The 24,063-nt window shown below is 42.2% G+C and overlaps 1 protein-coding gene across 1 annotated transcript in view; it reads right to left on the bottom strand.

The window, feature by feature from the left end:
• Positions 1-24,063, bottom strand: part of LOC106573702 (cadherin-13-like) — a 422,569-nt gene that overhangs the window by 105,026 nt on the left and 293,480 nt on the right. The gene's annotated exons all lie outside the window — the stretch shown is intronic.

Here is a 24,063-nt window from a genome sequence, read left to right as displayed (position 1 = left end):
GCCCAGAAGGTAGGATATGCATATTATTAGTAGATCTGGATAGAAAACACTCTGAAGATTCTAAAACTGTTTGAATGATGTCTGTGAGTATAACAGAACTCATATGGCAGGCAAAAACCTGAGAAAAATCCAACCAGGAAGTGGTTTGTAGTTTTTCAATTGATTGCCTTTCCAAACTACAGTGTCTGTGGGGTCATTATGCACTTCCTAAGGCTTCCACTAGATGTCAACAGTCTTTAGAACCTTGTTTCATGCTTCTACTGTTACTGGGGAGAGAATAAGAGTTGTCTCAAGCCTGGGACCAACGAGTTGTTTACTGCGTTGGCACCAAGGCGCGCAGTTCCTTCTTTTTCCTCTGTAATGAATACACTATTATCCAGTTGGAATATTATCAAAGATTTATGTTAAAAAGACCCTGAGGATTGATTGTAAACATCGTTTGACATGTTTCTACAAACGTAATGGAACTATTTGACTTTTCGTCTCGGGTTTTGCACTCGCGCATTATCAAACAAAACGAACATTTCTTGTGGAAGTGGGAGTCCTGGGAGTGCATTCCGACAAAGATCAGCAAAGGTAAGTGAAGATTTATAATACTAAATCTGAGTTTTGTTGACTCCAGAACTTGGCGGGTAACTGTATAGCTTGCTTTGATGGCTGAGCTCTGTACTCAGAATATTGAACAATGTGCTTTCGCCGTAAAGCTATTTTGAAATCTTACACAGCTGTTGCATTAAGGAGAAGTGTATCTATAATTCTTTTAATAACTGTTGTAAATTTTATCAACGTTTATGATGAGTATTTTTGTAAATTGATGTGCTCATTCACCGTGGGTTTTGGTGGCAATACATTTTCTGAACATCACGCACCAATGTAAAATGGGGTTTATGGATATAAATATGAACTTTATCGAACAAAATATACATGTATTGTGTAACATTGAGTCCTGGGAGTGACATCTGATGAAGATCATCAAAGGTTAGTGATTAATTTTAGCTGTATTTCTGGTTTTTGTGACGCCTCTCCTTGCTTGGAAAATGGCTGTGTGGTTTTTCTTGTTTAGGCGCTGTCCTAACATAATCTAATGTTATGCTTTCGCCGTAAAGCCTTTTTGAAATCGGACAATGTGGTTGGATTAACGAAAAGTTTATCTGGATATAATAGTTGTATGTTTGAGAAATTTGAATAATGAGATTTTTGTAGTTTTGAATTTGCCGCCCTGCTATTTCACTGGCTGTTGACGCTAGCGTCCCACATGTCCCAGAGAGGTTAACAAACAGATGACCGACCATTTCGAATCCCACCGTACATTCTCCGCTATGCAATCTGGTTTCCGAGCTGGTCATGTGTGCACCTCAGCCACGCTCAAGGTCCTAAACGATATCATAACCGCCATTGATAAGAGACAATACTGTGCAGCTGCTGTATTCATCGACCTGGCCAAGGCTTTCGACTCTGTCAATCACCACATTCTTATCAGCAGACTCAACAGCCTTGGTTTCTCAAATGACTGCCTCGCCTGGTTCACCAACTACATCTCAGATAGAGTTCAGTGTGTCAAATCGGAGGGCCTGTTGTCTGGACCTCTGGCAGTCTCTGGGGGTGCCACAGGGTTCAATTCTCGGGCCGACTCTCTTCTCTGTTTACATCAATGATGTTGCTCTTGCTGCTGGTGATTCTCTGATCCACCTCTACGCAGACGACGACATTCTGTATACTTCTGGCCCTTCTTTGGACACTGTGTTAACTAACCTCCAGACGAGCTTCAATGCCATACAACTCTCCTGCCGTGGCCTCCAACTGCTCTTAAATGCAAGTAAAACTAAATGCATGCTCTTCAACCCATCGCTGCCCGCACCTGCCCGCCCGACTCACATTAAGCATCTCCAATCCAACATTAAATCCTATTTCGCAACAAAGCATCTTTCACTCATGCTGCCAAATGTACCCTCGTAAAACTGACTATCCTACCGATCCTTGACTTCGGTGATGTCTTTAACAAAATAGCCCCCAATACTCTACTCAGCAAATTGGATGCAGTCTATCACAGTGCCATCCGTTTTGTCACCAAAGCCCCATATACTACCCACCACTGCAACCTGTATGCTCTTGTTGGCTTGCCTTCACTTCATATTCGTTGCCAAACCCACTGGCTCCAGGTCATCTATAAGTCTTTGCTAGGTAAAGCCCTGCCTTATCTCAGCTCACCGGTCACCATAGCAGCACCGACCTACAGCATGCTCTCCAGCAGGTATATTTCACTGGTCACCCTCAAAGCCAATCCCTCCTTTGGCTGCCTTTCCTTCCAGTTCTCTGCTGCCAATGACTGGAACGAATTGCAAAAATCACTGAAGCTGGAGACTCATATCTCCCTCTCTAACTTTAAGCACCAGCTGTCAGAGCAGCTCACAGATCACTGCACCTGTACATAGCCCATCTGTAAATAGCCCATCCAACTACCTCATCCCCATACTGTTATTTATTTGTTTTGTTCCTTTGCACCCCAGTATCTCTACTTCCACATTCATCTTCTGCACATCTATCACTCCAGTGTTTAGTTTGCTAAATTGAAATGATTTCGCCACTATGGCCTATGTATTGCCTTTCCTCCCTTATCCTGTTAGGGCTAGGGGGCAGTATTGACACGGCCGGATAAAAAACGTACCCGATTTAATCTGGTTATTACTACTCCCCAGAAACTAGAATATGCATATAATTATTGGCTTTGGATAGAAAAAACCCTAAAGTTTCTAAAACTGTTTGAATGGTGTCTTTGAGTATAACAGAACTCATATGGCAGGCAAAAACCTGAGAAGATTCTGTACAGGAAGTGCCCTCTCTGACCATTCCTTGAGCTTCTTGGCTCTGTTTATTGAAAACTGAGGATCTTTGCTGTAACGTGACACTTCCTACGGCTCCCATAGGCTCTCAGAACCCGGAAAAAGCTGAATGATATCGAGGCAGCCCCTGGCTGAAAAACATTAGCGCGTTTGGATAGTGCCCGGTCAGAGTACTGAGACTCAAGCGCGTGCACGAGGGGATCCCATGTTTTTATTTTCTCTCTCATTGTACTAAAACACAGATTCTCGGTCGGAATATTATCGCTTTTTTACGAGAAAAATGGCATAAAAAATTGATTTTAAACAGCGGTTGTCATGCTTCGAAGTACGGTAATGGAATATTTAGAATTTTTTTGTCACGAAACGCGTCGTGCGCGTCACCCTTCTTTACACTTCGGATAGTGTCTTGAACGCACGAACAAAACGCCACTATTTGGATATAACTATGGATTATTTTGAACCAAACCAACATTTGTTATTGAAGTAGAAGTCCTGGGAGTGCATTCTGACGAAGAACAGCAAAGGTAATACTTTTTTTTTTATAGTAAATCTGACTTTGGTGAGGGCTAAACTTGGTGGGTGTCTAAATAGCTAGCCCTGTGATGCCGGGCTATCTACTTAGAATATTGCAAAATGTGCTTTCACCGAAAAGCTATTTTAAAATCGGACATAGCGAGTGCATAGAGGAGTTCTGTATCTATAATTCTTAAAATAATTGTTATCTTTTTGTGAACGTTTATCGTGAGTAATTTAGTAAATTCACCGGAAGTTTGCTAGTTCTAAAAGTCACATGCTAATGTAAAAAGCTGGTTTTTGATATAAATATGAACTTCATTGAACAAAACATGCATGTACTGTATAACATAATGTCCTAAGATTGTCATCTGATGAAGATCATCAAAGGTTAGTGCTGCATTTAGCTGTGGTTTGGGTTTATGTGACATTATATGCAAGCTTGAAAAATGGGTGTCTGATTACTTCTGGCTGGGTACTCTGCTGACATAATCTAATGTTTTGCTTTCGTTGTAAAGCCTTTTTGAAATCGGACAGTGTGGTTAGATTAACGAGAGTCTTGTCTTTAAAATGGTGTAAAATAGTCATATTGTTGAGAAATTGAAGTAATAGCATTTCTAAGGTATTTAAATAACGCGCCACAGGATTCCACTGGCTGTTACGTAGGTGGGACGATTTCGTCCCACATACCCTAGAGAGGTTAACTTACCTCATTTGCACACACTGTATATATACTTTTCTATTGTGTTATTGACTGTATGTTTGTTTTTTCCATGTGTAACTCTGTGTTGTTGTTTGTGTCACACTGCTTTGCTTTATCTTGGCCAGGTCGCAGTTGTAAATGAGAACTTGTTCTCAACTGGCCTACCTGGTTAAATAAAGGTGAAATAAAAACAAATAAATACATTTAAAAAATAGTCCAAATTGGTGAAGTGAAATGAAAATAAATACTATTTTTTTTTTTTTATCTAAAGATTTTAAAATGGAAAAGTGGTGCATGCATATATATTCACCCCCTTTGCTATGAAGCCCCTAAATAAAATCTGGTGCAACAAATTACCTTCAGAAGTCACATAATTAGTTATAAATAAAGTCCTCTTGTGTGCAATCTAAATGTCACATAATCTGTCACATGATCTCAGTATATATACACCTGTTCTTGAAGCTCCCAGAGTCTGCAACAGCACTAAACACCACCGAGCAAGCGGCACCATGAAGACCAAGGAGCTCTCAAAACAGGTCAGGGACAAAGTTGTAGAGAAGTACAGATCAGGGTTGGGTTATAAAAAGTAAAAAAAATTGAACATCCCACAGAGCACCATTAAATACATTTTTTAAAAATGGAAAGAATATGGCACCACAACAAACCTGCCAAGAGAGGACCGCCCACCATAACTCACGGACCAGGCAAGGAGGGCATTAATCAGAGGCAACAAAGAGACCAAAGATAACCCTGAAGGAGCTGCAAAGCTCCACAGCGGAGTTTGGAGTATCTGTGCATAGGACCACTTTAAGCCATACACTCCACAGAGCTGGGCTTTACTGAAGAGTGGCCAGAAAAAAGCCCTTGCTTATAGAAAAAAATAAGCAAACACGTTTGGTGTTCGCCAAAAGGCATGAGGGAGACTCCCCAAACATATGGAAGAAGGTACTCTGGTCAGATGAAACTAAAATGTAGCTTTTTGGCCATCAAGGAAAAAGCTATGTCTGGAGCAAAACCAATACCTCTCTTCACCAAGTGAACACCATTTTCATTGGCAGGGACTGGGAAACTGGTCAGAATTGAAGGAATGATGGATGGCACTAAATACAGGGACATTCTTGAGGGAAACCTGTTTCAGTCTTTCAGAGATTTTAGACTGGGACAGAGGTTTACCTTCCAGCAGGACATACTGCTAAAACAGCACTTGAGTGGTTTAACATTTAAATGTCTTGGAATGGCCTAGTCAAAGCCCAGACCTCAATCTAATTAAGAATCTGTGGTAAGACTTAAAGATTGCTGTACACCAGCAGAACCCATTCAACTTGAAGGAACAGGAGCAGTTTTGCCTTGAAGAATGGGCAAAAATCCCAGTGGCTAGATGTGCCAAGCTTATAGAGACATAACCCAAGAGACTTGCAGCTTGTTTGTTTCACAATTAAAAATATTTTGCTTCTTCAAAGTGGTAGGCATGTTGTGTAAATCAAATGATGCAAACCCCCCAAATATCTATTTTAATTCCAGGTTGTAGGGCAATAAAATAGGAAAAATACCAAGGGGGGTGAATACCTTCGCAAGCCACTGTATGTGAGAATGCTATTCATTGACTACAGCTCAGCATTCAACACCATAGTTCCCTCAAAGCTCATCAATAAGCTAAGGACTCTGGGACTAAACACCTCCCTCTGCACCTAGATCCTGGACTTCCTGATGGGCCGCCCCCAGGGGGTAAGGTTAGGTAACAACACAGCTGCCACGCTGATCCTCAACAAAGGGGCCACTCAGGGGTGCATGTTCAGTCCCCTCCTGGACTCCCTGTTCACTCATGACTGCATGGCCAGGCACGACTCCAACACCATCATTAAGTTTGTCGATGACACAACAGTGGTAGGCCTGATCACCGACAACGATGAGACAGCCTATAGGGAGGAGGTCAGAGACCTGGCCGTGTGGTGCCAGGATAACAACCTCCTCAACATGATCAAGACTAAGGAGAGGATTGTGGACTACAGGAAAAGGAGGACCGAGCACATACTCATCGACGGGGCTGCAGTGGAGCAGGTTGAGAGCTTCAAGTTCCTTGGTGTCCACATCACCAGCAAACTATCATGGTCCAAACACATCAAGACAGTCGTGAAGAGGGCACGACCAAGCCTATTCCCCCTCAGGAGACTGAAAAGATTTGGTATGGGTCTTGAGATCCTCAAAAGGTTCTACAGCTGCAACATCGAGAGCATCCTAACTGGTTGCATCACTCCCTGGTATGGCAACTGCTCGGCTTCCGACCGCAAGGCACTACAGAGGGTAGTGTGTACGGCCCAGTGCATCACTGGGGCCAAGCTTCCTGCCAACCAGGACCTCTATACCAGGCGGTGTCAGAGGAAGGCCCTAAAAATTGTAAAAGACTCCAGCCACCCTATTCATAGACTGTTCTCTCTGCTACTGCAAGGCAAGCAGTACCAGAGTGCCAAGTCTAGGTCCAAAAGGCTTCTTAACAGCTTCTACCCCCAAGCCCCCCTACCCCCAAAAATGTATTTTTTACTCATCTATTTTTTTACTTAACCAACAATGCAGTTGTAAGAAAAATAAGTGTTAAGGGCTTGTAAGTAAGCATTTCACTGTATGGTCTACACCTGTTGTATTCGGAGCATGTGACAAATCAGATTTGTTTTGATTTGATTTGAAAAACGCATTTGTGTTTAGTGTGTCCTCCAGATCAGAGGCAGTAGGGATGACCAGAGTTGATCTCTTGTTAAGTGAGTGAATTGGACCATTTTACTGTCCTGCTAAGCATTGAAATGTAACGAATACTTTTTTGTGTGCTCGTTACATTATTTTCTTTAGGAATGTAGAGAAGTGAAAGTAAAAGTAGTCCAAAATATAAATAGTAAAGTACAGATACCTATAAAAAAAACTACTTAAGTAGTACTTTATAGTATTTTTTACTTAAGTACTTTACACCAGCAGTGTCAGCGTTTATCAATACTACATTTGACGTACAGTTACAAGATGACATGGCGTCATACCCTGGGTTGTTCTGAACAAAATTTGATGGGGCACACGCATCTGAATGCACTCATGACTTACTCCTATGAAAACCAAAATTATTATCTGTTTCCCTGAATTGCACAGTGAAAGCCTAACACTGTAAAATGTATTATTATAACTTAGCTAGTCATGCTGGCAGTAGAACAGGCTTTCAAATGATGCCCGCCTGACCCAGATTGAGATTTATAATGGACCGTTCTTGGATTGCGTAAACAACAACAATAATTGTGTGATGGTGGGGATGCAGGGTTGTGTTCCAAATAAAACAACTACAAGTATGCTTGCTCTAGTTCCTCAACGGCACAGCTAGGAGAACTAAAAAAAAGCACCTTATAGCTGAAGACTCTTCTTTGAGTCATAAAAGTGCATTGAAATGACTTCAGAACTATGCACACTTTGGAGAGGTGTGTGACCATTTGGAGACACCAGTTTGTCCTCTCACTCAAACCCTTGTATTTTTTTGTGTTATGTTGCACATGCCCCACATTTACCAGGAATATTCTTATATGTTACTGAATGAGTCCAGAGTATTTTCAGATTTGTTATGAAAAAAGTTAGTGAAAAGTACAGTGAATGTAAAATGCACATAAAATCAACATTGTAATGTTTGGATATAGTCTTGTGTCAAGTGAACTGGTGTGTCCTCACCTTTGGTCTAATAATTTTCCCATAATCTCTGAACTGCTCCCTTTCAATTGCTACCATTGTTATGCATATGATTTTCACATTTCTACTGTAAAAAAAACAACATTTAAATTTAACCCTATCCACATGGGCCAATTCCCACACGAGTAAAGCGTTAACCAAGCCCTGCATAGCTTTTATATTTGTCACTGACTACTGCTAATGTGCAATCATGAGAATGATCACCGAGAGACCTCTTAACAACTAAATACAGTGCATTCGGAAAGTATTCAGACCCCTTGACATTTTCAACATTTTGTTAACTAACAGCCTTATTCTAAAATTGATTAAATTGTTTTCCCTCATCAATCTACATACAATACCCCATAATGACAAAACAAAAACAGATTTTTATAAATTGTTGCTAATTTATTAAAAATAAAAAACTTAACACAATTACATAAGTATTCAGACCCTTTACTCAGTACTTTGTTTAAGCACCTTTGGCAGCGATTACAGCATCGAGAATTCTTGGGTATGACCCTAAAAGCTTGGCACACCTGTATTTGTGGAGTTTCTCCCATTCTTCTCTGCAGATGCTCTCAAGCTCTACCAGGTTGGATGGGGAGCGTTGCTGCACAGCTATTTTCAGGTCTCTCCAGAGATGTTTGATCAGGTTCAAGTCCGGGCTCTGGCTGGGCCACTCAAGAGACTCCTGCGCTCTCTTGGCTGTGTGCTTACTGTCATTGTCCTGTTGGAAGGTGAACCTTCGCCCCAGTCTGAGGTCCTGAGCGCTCTGGAGCAGGTTTTCATCAAGCATCTCTCTGTACTTTGCTCCGTTCATCTTTCCCTCGATCCTGACTAGTCTTCCAGACCCTGCCGCTGATAAACATCCCCACAGCATGATGCTGCAACCACCATGCTTCACCATAGGTATGGTGCCAGGTTTCCTCCAGACTTGATGCTTGGTTTCATCAGACCAGAGAATCTTGTTTCTCATGGTCTGAGAGTCTTTAGGTGCCTTTTGGCAAACTCCAAGCAGGCTGTCATGTGCCTTTTACTATGGAGTGGCTTCCATCTGGCCAATCTACCATAAAGGCCAGATTGGTGGACTGCTGCAGATATGGTTGCCCTTCTGGAAGGTTCTCCCATCTCCACAGAGGAACTCTGGTGCTCTGTCAGAGTGACCATCGGGTTCTTGGTCACCTCCCTGATCAAGGCCCTTCTCCCACGATTACTCAGTTTGGCCGGGTGGCCAGCTCTAGGAAGAGTGTTGGTGGTTCCAAACTTCTTCCATTTAAATAATTATGGAGGCCACTGTGTTCTTGGGGACCTTCAATACCACAGAAATGTTTTGGTACACTTCCCCAGATCTGTGCCTCGACACAAGCTCCTGTCTCAGAGCTCTACGGACAATTCTTTCAACCTAATGGCTTGGTTTTTGCTCTGACATGCACTGTCAACTCTGAGACTTTATATAGACAGGTGTGTATCTTTCCAAATCATATCCAATCAATTGAATTTACCACATGTGGACTCCAATCAAGTTGTAGAAATATCTCAAGTATGATCAGTGGAAACAGGATGTACCTGAGCTCAATTTCAAGTCTCAGAGCAAAGGGTCTGCATGCTTATGTAAATAAGGTATTTATGTTTTTTATTTTTAATACATTTGCAAGAATTAAAAAAAAAAAGTTTTATCTTTGTAATTATGGGATATTGTGTGTTGATTGATGAAGGAAAACAATGATTTAATCCCTTTTAGAATAATGCTGTAACTTAACAAAATGTGGAAAAAGTCAAGGGGTCTAAATACTTTCCAAATGCACTGTATACCTCAGTCTACCCATTCCTCTCTCACTATATATCTTTCCTCATCCCCCTCTCCCATTACCTACCTCCACTTCATTCTAAAACCCTCATCTCAATTCTCTGTTTCTATACCTTTCACAATCTCTCCCTCTATCCTTTTTTTATCCCCATCTCTCATTCATTTTAGGGAGTTTCCCTGAGCTCTCCATCCACTTACACGAATACTCATCCATCAGTGTTCAAACCACCAGAACTCCCCCTCTCATATGTAGACTGTCATCTATAGAGAGAGCAGGGGAAATCAGAAGCTCAGGTTTCATATCATTTAATACACAAAAGGATATGAGAAACACTCAAAGATAAAATGTCAAGATGCACCACTAAGCCACCTGCACTATAATGACACTAGAACTTGAAGTTGAGGATTTACAGTCTCAAAAAGGATTTGCACTAGAACATGGACAGATGAACCCTCTGAAGAATGTCACTGCAGGAGAACAACTCTAAGGGCATTTAAAACCAGTTTCCTAAGACCACTCAAAAAGCCCAAAGTACATGCATTGTTCTGAGCAAGAGTATACTGGTACTATGTGCAAGTGCCTGAAGAATAAGGGTAAATACTATGTACTCTTCAGCCATGATAAAACAGTGGGAAATTTCAATAGTTCCAGGAAAGATAGTTCCAAGATGTCACTTCAGGTGGGCAGCCACTTCTGTTGAGTGACAACAGTGTCATTAAGAATGTCCAGATGGCGTGAGAGCCACTGGAGCTCCAGTCCAGTACACCAGCAGAAGGCCTGGTAGGAGCAGGTACAGTACAGGACTGTCTGTCATCCTGCAGCTAGCCTTCCTGTAGAAGAGCTCTCACCACAGCTCTCACCTGGGTCAACAAGTCAAGACCACAGCCACACTGACACAGATACAGGTCTCTGGACTGTCTTTCTACATGGTCCATTACATAATCCCAGGATCACAGAAAGCCCACAATAGGATAACTATATCATTGTTATGTGTCTGCTCTCATGTGATTTGTCATGACAGATACAGTACCAGCAGTGCTACAGTAGATTACCATCATCCCTCTACAATGGGGCACAGGACTTTAGTGTTTATTACAGCACTTATTACAGAGCCTTGTACAGCTGTAGATGTGGCTCTGTCTACTAGTTCCACTAGCAGTGCGTGTAATGGGGCTCTCTCTCTGTGTGTGTGTTGACTACATGGAGGGGGAGTCAGCCTCAGCAGGGAGTCAGACTTAGCAGTGCTGAAGGGAGAGAGATGGATAGAGAGAGAAAGAGACTCTTCATGCCTCTTCCACTCCTTTAAAGTCTCAGCACTTTTAACTTAAACATGGCCAAAGAGAGGGGAACGTTTTGAATTATGGATAACTTGGTCTATTTGAGACTCAGTCTGTACTTTCAAGGGAAGAAAAAACAACCCAAGTATGTCTTTTAAAATGATATGGGCTAGGGGATAGGAGATGGTCTGAGGGGTTTGTGTAAGGCAGAGAAGTTGATTCTTTGCATGATTCCACTGGGGACAGTCAGCGCTGCATGGATGTCCTGTCAGTCTGGCTGGCTGGGGTGAATGTGATGAAGTAAATTCCTGTCAACTTAATTCACCCAACAAATTCAACTTTAGGCAAAACTCTGCCAAGGACTTTTGTGTCATAGTAGGTGCAAACACAGTTATCTTTCTGCAGTTTGCAATAAGAATTATTGATTCAAAACTAGTAATAAGTAACATACTGATGATATTCAGTAAGGTGCAGGCAAGAACGCCATGCTGTATGTCAATACTCAAGTCAACAAAATGTTCATTACTCAAGGAGACTTTTCTAAAAATCACTAGAAAACAATTACACGTAAAACAGCACACACACATCCAACAAAATATTAAACTAAAAACAGCTGTGGTAAAGTTAGCCAGGAACGCAAGGTCATTCCCTTTCACTTCACCCTGCTATGTAGCCCAGAATTTCAATGATGTAGTGCATTCGGAAAGTATTCAGATCCCTTCACTTTTTCCACATTTTGTTACATTACATCTAAAATGGATTAAATAAATAAAACATTTTAAACATAAAAATAAAAAACAGAAATACTTTTTTTACACATGTACTCACTCCCTTTGCTATTGAGCTCAGGTACATCCTGTTTCCATTGATCATCCTTGAGATGTTACTACAACTTGATTGGAGTCCACCTGTGGTAAATTAAATTGACAGGGCATAATTTGGAAAGCCACACACTTGTCTATATAAGGTCCCACAGTTGAGAGTGCACGTAGAGCAATAATCAAGCCATGAGGTCGAAGGAATTGTCCATAGAACTTTGAGACAAAATTGTGTTGAGGCACAGATCTGGGGAAGGGTACCAAAACATTTCTGCAGCATTGACGGTCCCCAAGAACACAGTGGCCTCCATCATTCTTAAATGGAACAAGTTTGGACCCACCAAACTGAGCAATCGGGGAAGAAGGGCCTTGGTCAGGGAGGTGACCAAGAACCCGATGGTCACTCTGACAGAGCTAGACTAGTCAGGACCTAGGGAAAGATGAATGGAGCAAAGTACAGAGAGATCCTTGATGAAAACCTGCTCCAGAGTGCTCAGGACCTCAGTATGTGACGAAGGTTCATCTTCCAGCAGGACAATGACCCTAAACACACAGCCACGACAATGCAAAAGTGGCTTCGGGACAAGTCCCTGAAGGTCCTTGAGTGGCCCAGCCAGAGCCTGGACTTGAACCCGATCTAACATCTCTGGAAAGACCTGAAAATAGCTGTGCAACAACGCTCCTCAACCAACCTGATAGAGCTTGAGAGGAACTGCAGAGAAGAATGGGGGGAGAAACTCCACAAATACAGGTCTGCCAAGCATGTACCGTCATACCCAAGAAGAATCAAGGCTGCAGTCGCTGCCAAAGGTGCTTCAACAAAGTACTGAGTAAAGGGTCTGAATTGGAGCACCTTCCTTCCTGGTACGGCAACTGCACCGCCCGCAACCGTAAGGCTCTCCAGAGGGTGGTGCGGTCTGCCCAACGCATTACCAGGGGCAAACTACCCGCCCTCCAGGACACCTACAGCACCCGATGTCACAGGAAGGCCAAAAATAATGTCAAGGACATCAACCATCTGAGCCACTGCCATCCAGAAGACAAGCTCAGTACAAATGCATCAAAGCTGGGACCGAGAGACTGAAGAACAGCTTCTATCTCAAGGCCATCAGACTGTTAAACAGCCATCACTAGCACATTAGAGGCTGCTGCCTACATGCATAGACAAGGAATCACTGGCCACATTAAGGAATGGAACACTAGTCACTTTAAAAATGTTTACATATCTGGCAATAACATCTGTTAATCACTTGTATGTGACCAATAAAATTTGATTTGAATACTTATGTAAATGTAATATTTCAATTTTTTGCCAAAAAATCTGAAAACCTGTTTTTGCTTTGTCATTATGGGGTATTGTGTGTAAATTGATGAGTGGGAAAAAACAATTTAATACATTTCAGAATAAGGCTGTAATGTAACAAAATGTGGAAAAAGTCAAGGGGTCTGAATATGTCACGTCCTGACCCTAGTAAGATGTCATTTTCTATAGTAGAGTTGATCAGGGCGTGACAGGGGGTGTTTTGGGGTTTTCTATGTTTTATATTTCTATGTTTAAGTTCTAGTTTTTCTATGTTGGGATTGTTTGGCTTGATCTCTAATTGGAGACAGCTTAACCTCGTTGCCTCTAATTAGAGATCATATTTAAGTAGGGGTTTTTCTTCCTTGGTTTTGTGGGTTGTTTTCTGTTTAGTGTATGTTCACCTGACGGAACTGTTGTCGGTCGTTTTGTTGTTTGTTCTAGTGTCTTCATAATAAAAGTGAATATGAGCACTATACACGCTGCGCCTTGGTCCCCTTTAGACGACCCTTATTACAGAATACTTTCCGAATGTACTGTATCTATCTGTGATGTTCCTGAGGCAGCCTTTAAAGCAAGGTTCCCCTTACTCAGGGCCAACTCTTAGAAAAAAAAGGTTCCAAAAATTTTTGGGTGGATGATACATGTTGTACCTACAACCATTTTCATCAGAGGAACCCTTTTAGAAAGATGAGGGTTCTTTGATTCTTTAGAAGGCGAGAAAGATTATTTGTAAGGCAAAAAGGGTTCTACATAGAACCCTTCTGGATCTGAACACAGCAAATTTGCCTGTGAGAGAGTAAAACATTCCCATCAACACCACACCGATCATTATCATATTCCCCAGCATGCTCAACAGTAGGAAGATTTTTTTAGATGTTTTTATTACGTTTTTACATGAACATTGATTGATCCTATGCTACATAAAGACTAATCTAAATTGACACAATATGACTCGACTGAATGCTGTTATCCACATCAAAATTGCTTTTTATAGTTCCATTGGGTTAAGGTGGAATCTACTCAGTGTTAGCTAGTCTAGTCTTTTATCATAGCTGTTAATTACACTTCCTCCAAATCATCAAGGAAGGAACAAGAGTAAGGCACCGAGAACAATTGGAAGCGTGTTCCTTCTGCACGCCACTTTCTCGTTCTAGCTCATTAGGATCCATGGAAAAACCTCCAGCAGGATCAATCCTCAATAATCAGGTACTGTCATAATGTGATGGGGGATGGATCCACCAAAAAATTGAAAACTCCACCCAATAACTATCTTTTGGTATTTTCTTCATTAGTCCACTGTTGATACAGTCCCAAATGTCACCAGCTGAAAAATGGACTAATGAAAAAGAAAAATGGTTTTGAATGCTGATCAAGAACATGGCTGACGTTTTACATTCTCCCATCCAATTGTGCAATTTTGTATTTTTTTTTGTGTCACGTCCTGACCAGTAAAGGGGTTATTTGTTATTGTAGTTTGGTCACGACGTGGCAGGCGGGTGTTTGTTTTATGTGGTTCGGGGTTTGTTGGGATATGTGTTTATGTAGACGGGTGTTTGTTTAGAGTATTCCGGGGTTTTTGGTTATGTTCTATGTTTTGTATTTCTATGATCTGTCTATGTTGTGTATTTCTTTGTGTTGGCCTGGTATGGCTCTTAATGAGGAACAGCTGTACATCGTTGTTGCTGATTGAGAGTCATACTTAGGTAGCCCTGTTTTCACATGTCCCTTGTGGGAAGTTGTTTTTGCACTGCTAGGGTTAGCCTGCAAAACTGTTTAGCAGTCATTCGTTTTCTTGTTACGTGGTCAAGTTTATTAAAATAAACGTTAAGATGAGCACTCAACCCACTGCGCCTTGGTCTACTCCCTTTGACGGCAACGGGACATTAAAAACTGTAACATCCTATGTTTCACCGAGACGTGGCTGAACAAAGAAACGGACAATATGGAGCTGGCGGGATTTTCCATGCACCGGCAGAAGAGAGACGCTACCTCTGGTAAGATGAGTGGCTGGGGTGTGTCTCTTTTTGTCAATAACAGCTGGTGAGTGATGTCTAATATTAATTAAGAAGACTTGAGGTATTTCTCACCTGAGGTAGAGTACCTTATGATAAGTTCTCGACCACACTATCTACCAAGAGAGTTCTCAAAGGTATTATTCGTAGCCGTCTAATTACCACCACAAAGCGAAGTTGGCACTAAGACCGCTCTCAACCAACTCTCTAAGGCTATAAGCAAAGAAGAGAATGCTCACCCAGAACGGTGAGAAGAAATCTGACCACAATTCTATCCTCCTGATTCCTGCTTACAAGCAAAAACTAAAGCAGGTAGTACCAGTGACTCACTGAATACGGAACTGGTCAGATGACGCGGATGCTACACTACAGGACTATTTTGCTAGCACAGACTGGAATATGATCCAGGATTCATCCAATGGCATTGAGGAATACACCACCTCAGTCATTGGCTTCATCAATAAGTGCATTGATGACGTCGTCCCCACAGAGACTGTACGCACGTATCCCAACCAGAAGCCATGGATTAGAGGCAACATCCACATTGAGCTAAAGGTTAGAGCTGCTGCTTTCAAGGAGTGGGAGACTAATCCGGACGCTGATAAGAAATCCTGCTCTGCCCTCAGATGAACCATCAAACAAGCAAAGCGTCAATACAGGATTAAGATTGAATCCTACTACACCGGCTCTGACGCTCGTCGGATGTTGCAGGGCTTGAAAACTATTACAGACGACAAAGGGAAATCCAGACGCAAGCTGCCAGTGACGCAAGCCTACCAGACGAGCTAAATGCCTTTTATGCTTGCTTCGAGGCAAGCAACACTGAAGCATGCATGAGAGCACCAGCTGTTCTGGATGACTGTGTGATAACGCTCTCGGTAGCCGATGTGAACAAAACCTTTAAACTGGTCAACATACACAAAGCCGCTGGGCCAGACGGCTTACCAGATGTGTACTCAAAGCATGCGCGGACCAACTGTCAAGTGTCTTCACTGACATTTTCAACCTCTTCCTGCCCGAGTCTGTAATACCTACATGCTTCAAGCAGACCACCATAGTCCCTGTGCCCCAGGAAGCGAAGGTAAACTGCCTAAATGATTACCGCCCCGTGGCACTCACGTCGGTAGCCATGAAATGCTTTGAAAGGCATGGCTCATATCAACAGCATCCTCCCGGACACCCTAGACCCACTCCAATTCGCATACCGCCCCAACAGATCCACAGATGACGCAATCTCAATTGCACTCCACACGCCCTTTCTCACCTGGACAAAATAGAATGCTGTTCATTGACTACAGCTCAGCGTTCAACACCATAGTGCCCACGGAGCTCATTACTAAGCTAAAGACTCTGGGACTAAACACCTCCCTCTGCATCTGGATCCTGGACTTCCTGATGGGCTGCCCCCAGGTGGTAAGAGTAGACAACAATACGTCTGCCACGCTGATCCTTAAAACTGGGGCCCCTCAGGTGTGTGTACTTGGTCCTCTCTTGTATTCCCTGTTCACCCACGACTGCATGGCCAAACATGACTCCAACACCATCATTAAGTTTGCTGACGACACAACAGTGGTAGGCCTGATCACCGACAATGATGAGGTGGCCTATAGGGAGGAGGTCAGAGAACTGGCAGTGTGGTGCCAGGACAACAACCTCTCCCTCAATGTGAGCAAGACAAAGGAGCTGATCGTGGACTACAGGAAAAGGCGGGCCGAAAAGGCCCCCATTAACATCGACAGGGCTGTAGTGGAGCAGGTCTATACTTTCAAGTTCCTTGGTGTCCACATCACCAACAAACTATCATGGTCCAAATACACCAAGACAGTCGTGAAGAGGGCATGACAAAACCTTTTCCCCCACAGGAGACTGAAAAGATTTGGCATGGGTCCCCAGATCCTCAAAAGGTTCTACAGCTGCACCATCGAGAGCATCCTGACCGGTTGCATCACCGCCTGGTATGGCAACTGCTCGGTATCTGACCGTAAGGCGCTACAGAGGGTAGTGCGAACGGCCCAGTACATCACTGGGGCCAAGCTTCCTGCCATCCAGGACATATATAATAGGTGGTGTCAGAGGAAAGCTCATAAAATTGTCAGACTCCAGTCACCCAAGTTATAGACTGTTTTCTATGCTACCGCATGGCAAGCGGTACCGGAGCGCCAAGTCTAGGACCAAAAGGCTCCTCAACAGCTTCTACCCCCAAGCCATTAGATTGCTGAACAATTCATAAATATTGCCACAGGACAATTTACATTGACACCCCACCCCCCCCTCTTGTACACTGCTGCTACTCGCTGTTTGTTTGTTACCTATGCATCGTCACTTAGCCCCCACCTACAGGTACAGATTACTTCAACTAGCCTGTACCCCTGCACACTGACTCGGTACAGATGCCCCCTGTATATAGCCTCGTTATTTTTTTATTCTTATTGCTTTATCTTGGCCAGGTCGCAGTTATAAATGAGAACTTGTTCTCAACCAGCCTACCTGGTTAAATAAAGGTGAAATAAAATGTAAAAAATTTAAACTTTTTATTTTATTCTACTTGGTAAATATGTTCTTATTCTTGAACTGCACTGTTGATTAAGAGCTTGTCAGTAAGCATTTCACGTTGAAGTCTACATTTGTTGTATTTGCCGCATGTGGCAAATAAAGTTTGATTTGACCTCGAGTCTTTGCATAAAGTATCTGAATAGACAAATCAGTCGTTCATCACCCTTTTAATATTTTACAAATTAGTCAACTTTCAGTCATTCCTTCTGCTTAGAATAGTGTGGAGAGCAAATAGTAGGAACAAGCAACACTTTTATTGTTAAAAAAATATATTTTATATGTTCTGTTTTGCACAGGGGTGCATTTTTTTAGGCTTAGACCAGGTAGCCAAATTGATTGTGTTGCACGTCAACCTCGTTTGATCCTGATATACAGTTTGAGTCAAAAGTTTGGACACGTATGGAATTATGTAGTAACCAAAAAAGTGTTAAACAAATCAAAATATATTTATATTTGAGATTCTTCAAAGTAGACAGCCTTTGCCTTGATGACAGATTTGCACACTTTTTGGCATTCCCTCAACCAGCTGAAAAGATTTGCCATGGGTCCCCAGATCCTCAAAAGGTTCTACAGCTGCACTATCGAGAGCATCCTGACCGGTTGCATCACGCCTGGTATGGCAACTGCTCGGTATCTGACCGTAAGGCACTACTCTAGTCAACCAGCTTCTGCAGCGATACGCCATCCCATCTGGTTTGAGCTTAGTGGGACTATCATTTGTTTTTCAAAAGGACAATGACCCAAAACACACCTCCAGGTTGTGTAAGGGCTATTTGACCAAGAAGGAGAGTGATGGAGTGCTACTTAAGATTACCTGGCCTCCACAATCACCTGACCTCAACCCAATTGAGATGGTTTGGGATGAGTTGGAGCACAGAGTGAAGGAAAAGCAGCCAACAAGTGCTCCACATATGTGGGAACTCCTTCAAGACTGTTGGAAAAGCATTCCAGGTGACTACCTCATGAAGCTGGTTGAGAGAATGCCAAGAGTGTGCAAAGCTGTCATCAAAGCAAAGGGTTGCTACTTTGAAGAATCTAAAATATATTTTGATTTGATTAATTAACCTGTTGAGGCTAGGGGGCAGTATTTTCATGTCCGGATAAAAAAACGTACCCGATTTAAACTGGTTACTACTCTTACCCAGAAACGAGAATATGCATATAATTAGTAGATTTGGATAGAAAACACTTTAAAGTTTCTAAAACTGTTTGAATGGTCTCTGTGAGTATAACAGAACTCATATGGAGTCAAAACCCTGAGACAAATCCTAACAGGAAGTGGAAATCTGATTTGTGGAATCACTTTCAAGCCTTTGCCTATGAAACACCGTGAGTTAGGATTCATTTAGCACTTTCTAAGGCTTCCACTAGATGTCAACAGTCTTTAAAGTGGTTTGAGTCTTCTCCTGTAAAAACTGACCGAACGAGAGGTCCTGGAAAGTTTGTCATAGGGGGAGGGCCATTACTACTATGAGGCGCGTGCCCGTGGGTACTCTCTCTTTCCGAAACGTTTTGTAAGACAATGCAATCGTCCGCCTTGAATATTATTGAAGTTCTGATTGAAAAAGGCCCTAAAGATGTATGTTATACATGTTTGAACGAACGTAAAAATATATTTTTTTGCACATTCGTGTCGACAAGTCCTGCGCACTTCGTACATTTTGAGTAGCCTTCGGAACGCGCTAACAAGGAGCTATTGGGACATAAATTATTAACTTTTTCGAACAAAACTACATTTGTTGTGGACCTGGGATTCCTGGAAGTGCCTTCTGATGAAGATAATCAAAGCTAAGTGAATATTTACAATAGTACATTTGATTTTAGATGAGTCCAAGATGGCGCTAACCTGTATCGCCTAGCCTATTTTTCTGAGCATAGCACCTCATTTATTGCAAAGTATGATTTCCCAGTAAAGTTATTTTTAAATCTGGCAATGCGGTTGCATTCACGAGATGTTAATCTATAATTCTTTGAATGACAATATTATATTTTACCAATGTTTTCGAATAGTAATTTTGTAAATTGTAGCCTTGATTCACCGGAAGCATTTGAGGGAAAATATTTTCTGAACATCACACGCCGATATAAAATGCTGTTTTTATATATAAATATGAACTTTATCGAACAAAAGAATGCATGTATTGTGTAACATGATATCCTAGGAGTGTCATCTGATGAAGATTGTCAAAGGTTAGTGCTTCATTTAGCTGTGTTTTGGTTATTTGTGATGCATGTGGTTGGTCGGAAAATGGCGGTGTGGCTATTGTGTCGATGTACTCTCCTAACATAATCTAATGTTTTGCTTTCGCTGTAAAGCCTTTTGGAAATCGGACAACGTGGTTCGATTCAAGAGTAGTGTATCTATAAAATGGTGTAAAATAGTCCTATGTTTGAGAACTTTGAATTATGACATTTTGTGGTTTTAAATCTGGCGCTCTGATTTTTTCACTGGCTGTTGAATAGTGTGGGACGATTTCGTCCCACTACTCTAGAGAAGTTAACGATTACAAGCGTACCCATAACATGATTGTCACGTATACTCCCTCTCTGGCCTCTAGGTCATCAGGCCGCTGATTATCCCACACAACTGTCACCATCGTCAAGCACATCAGTGCCTCATGACACTCACCTGGACTCAATCACGTCCTTGATTAACTTCCCTATATCTGTCACTCCCCTTGGTTCTTTCAACAGGTGTTATTGACTCAGTTTCATGTCGGTGTGTTTGTTTCGTGTTTATTTATTAAAACACTCACTCCCTGTACTTGCTTCCTGACCTTCAGGGCACTCCTTACAGAATAACACCTCACCTAAGGGAAGCATCAGGGAGTGTTTTTTTGTTGCTGTGTCAGTGTAAATGACGTCGGGCTCCGGAGCCGCTACAGGCTCATGCTTCAGCCGGATCGCCAGGCTCCCCTGCCTCAGCCAGCTAGTCGGGCTTTCATGCCTCGGTCGGCTCGTCGGACTTTCATGCCTCAGCCGGATCGCCACGCTCCCCTGCCTCAGCTGGCTCGTCAAGCTTTCATGCCTCTGTCGGATCGCCAGGCTCCCCTGCTTCCACTGGCTCGTCAGGCTCCCCTGCTTCCACCGGCTCGTCAGGCTCTCATGCCTCAACCGATCTGTCAGGTTCCCGCACCCCAGCCAGCGTGACATGTTCCTGCGCTTCAGCAGGGGTGACTGGTCCACTCCTGATCCCCGGGTTCGTCCCCTTTGTCGGCGTCCTGCTGCTGGAGCCGCACGTCGGGGTGGGGGTACTGTCACAAACTCCCTCTCTGGCCTCTAGGTCATCAGGCTGCTGATTATCCCGCACATCTGTCACCATCGTCAAGCGCATCAGTGCCTCATGACACTCACCTGGACTCCATCACGTCCTTGATTATCTTCCCTATATCTGTCACTCCCCTTGGTTTTTTCCTTTGGTGTTATTGACTCAGTTTCATGTCAGTGTGTTGTTTGTGTTTCGTGTTTTGTTTATTTATTAAAACACTCACTCCCTGTACTTGCTTCCTGACTCTCAGCGCACTCGTTACAATGATGCAGCCACCACTGTTTGAAAATATGGAGTGGTACTCAGTAAGGTGTTATGTTTGGGGCAAATCCAATACAACACTTTGTATTCAGTACAAAAACGTAATTGTTTTGAATTGTTTTTTCAGTATTACTTTAGTGCCTTGTTGCAAAGAGGTTGCATGTTTTGGAATACTTGTATTTTGTTACAGGCTTCCATCTTTTCACTCTGCCAATTAGGTTAGTAAGTACAGTGTTGTTGATCCATCCTCAGTTTACTCGTATCACAGCCATTAAACACCGTAACAGTTTTAAAGTCACCATTGGCCTTATTGTGAAAGCGGTTTCCTTCCTCTCCAGCAACTGAGTTAGGATGGACGCCTGAATCTTTGTAGTGACTGGGTGTATTGATACAAGATCCAAAGTGTAATTAATAACTTAACCATGTTCAAAGGGATTTTCAATGTCTTTTTTGCCCATCTACCAATAGGTGCCCTACTTTGTGAGGCATTGGAGATCCTCCCTGGTCTTTGTGTCTGAATCTGTGTTTGAAATTCACTGCTCAACTGAGAAACCTTACAATTATCTGTATGTGTGGGGTACAGAGATGAGGTAGTCATTAAACATGTTAAACACTATTATTGCACACAGTGAATCCATGCAAGTTATGTGACTTGTTAAGCACATTTTTACTCCTGAACTTACAGTTGAAGTCAGAAGTTTACATACACCTTAGCCAAATACATTTAAACTCAGTTTTTCACAATTCCTGACATTTAATCCTAGTAAAAATTCCCTGTCTTAGGTCAGTTAGGGTTAACCACTTTATTTTAATAATGTGAAATGTCATAATAGTAGAGAATTATTTATTTCAGCTTTTATTTCTTTCATCACATTCCCAGTGGGTCAGAAGTTTACATACACTCAATTAGTATTTGGTAGCATTGCCTTTAAATTGTTTAACTGGGTCGCCTTCCACAAGCTTCCCACAATAAATTGGGTGAATTTTGGCCCATTCCTCCTGACAGAGCTGGAGTAACTGAGTCAGGTGTGTAGGCCTCCTTGCTCGCACACTTTTTCAGTTCTGCCACAAATTTTCTATAGGATTGAGGACAGGGCTTTGTGATGGCCACTCAAATACCTTGACTTTGTTGTCCTTAAGCCATTTTGCCACAACTTTGGAAGTATGCTTAGGGTCGTTGTCCATTTGGAAGACCCATTTGAGACCAACCTTTAACTTCCTGACTGATGTCTTGAGATGTTGCTTCAATATATACACACAATTTTCCTCCTCCATGATGCCATCTATTTTGTGAAGTGCACCAGTCCCTCCTGCAGCAAAGCACCCCCACAGCATGATTCTGCCCCCCCCCCCCCATGCTTCACGGTTGGGATGGTGTTCTTCGGCTTGCAAGCGTCCCCCTTTTTCCTCCTAACATAACGACGGTCATTATGGATATAGATACTTTTGTACTTGTTTCCTCCAGCATCTTCACAAGGTCCTTTGCTGTTGTTCTGGGATTGATTTGCACTTTTCGCACCAAAGTACATTCATCTCTTTGGAGACAGATCGCGTCTCCTTCCTGAGCGGAATGACGGCTGCGTGGCCCATGGTGTTTATACTTGCGTACTATTGTTTGTACAGATGAACGTTTAGAAATTGCAGGCATTTAGAAATTGCTCTCAAGGATGAACCAGACTTGTGGAGGTCTACATTTTTTTTCTGAGGTCTTGGCCCGATTTCTTTTGATTTTCGCATGATGTCAAGCAAAGAGGCACTGAGTTTGAAGGTAGGCCTTGAAATACAGGTACACCTCCAATTGACTCAAATGATGTCAATTAGCCTATCGGAAGCTTCTAAAGCCATGACATTTATTTGAATTTTCCAAGCTGTGTAAAGGCACAGTCAACTTCTGTACATAAACTTCTGACCCACTGAATTGTGATACATTGAATTATAAGTGAAATAATCTGTCTGTAAACAGTTGTTGGAAAAATTACTTGTGTCATTCACAAAGTAGATGTCCTAACCGACTTGCCAAAACTATAGTTTGTTAACAAGAAATTTGGTGAGTGGTTGAAAAACTAGTTTTAATGACTCCAACCTAAGTGCATGTAAACTTCCGACTTCAACTGTATTTAAAGCTTGCCATAACAAAGGGGTTAAATACTTATTGAATCAATAAATTTCAGCTTTTAATTAAAATAAATAATTCCATGCTGACATTATGGGGTATTGTGACTAGGTCAGTGACCAAAAATCTGAATTTAATCCATTTTAAATTCAGGCTGTAGCACAACAAAATGTGGAAAGTCAAGGGGTGTGAATACTTTCTGAAAGCACAGTAGCTACCTCAATTACCTCGTACCCATGCATTTTGACTCAGTACTGGTACTCCCTGTATATAGCTGTTTTCTTTACTCATTATTGTTATTTGTTGTTCACTGTGTATTTATTCCTTGTCACAATTTTTTTTTTCATCTTTTACTCTGCATTGTTGGAAAATTACCCATAAGTAAGTATTTCCCTGTTACTCTACACCTGTTATTTACGAAGCATGCAACAAATAACTATTTATTTTATTTGACACACACACACACACACACTCACACCTTCTCCCCTTTATTCTCTGTCACTGCTCTCTATACGCTCTTTCTCCACCTCACGTCTTCCCCTGTCCTCATTCTCCTCTAGCCTCAGGTGAAAGCTGTGGCACTTCAAAGTCCATTTCACTGGCAAAAACAGATCAAAAGACAAAAGTCTACCCAAAAGAGAGAGAGAGAAATTAATACAGAGAGACACAGATAAAAGAGAGAGCAAGACAGTAAAGTACACTCTTGAAAAAATGGTGTTATCTACAGTGGTTCCTCCTTTAAAAGTTGCGAGCTTACTTAGAGGTACCCAGCGTCATGGCTTCATTGCTCCAGACCACCGCAAGGGGGAGTTGAAGCACTCATTATGCATTTGGGTCCCAAGGTTTTTGTATAACCAATCGTATCGGGCTGGCAGGTAGCCTAGTGGTTAGAGCGTTGGAC

This window comes from Salmo salar, chromosome 16 (assembly GCF_965601325.2).
Source record: "Salmo salar chromosome 16, fSalSal1, whole genome shotgun sequence".
In the NCBI taxonomy this organism is placed as follows: domain Eukaryota; kingdom Metazoa; phylum Chordata; class Actinopteri; order Salmoniformes; family Salmonidae; genus Salmo; species Salmo salar.
Note: the sequence above shows the minus strand (reverse complement) of the source record. Positions and strands in the feature narration are given on the sequence as shown.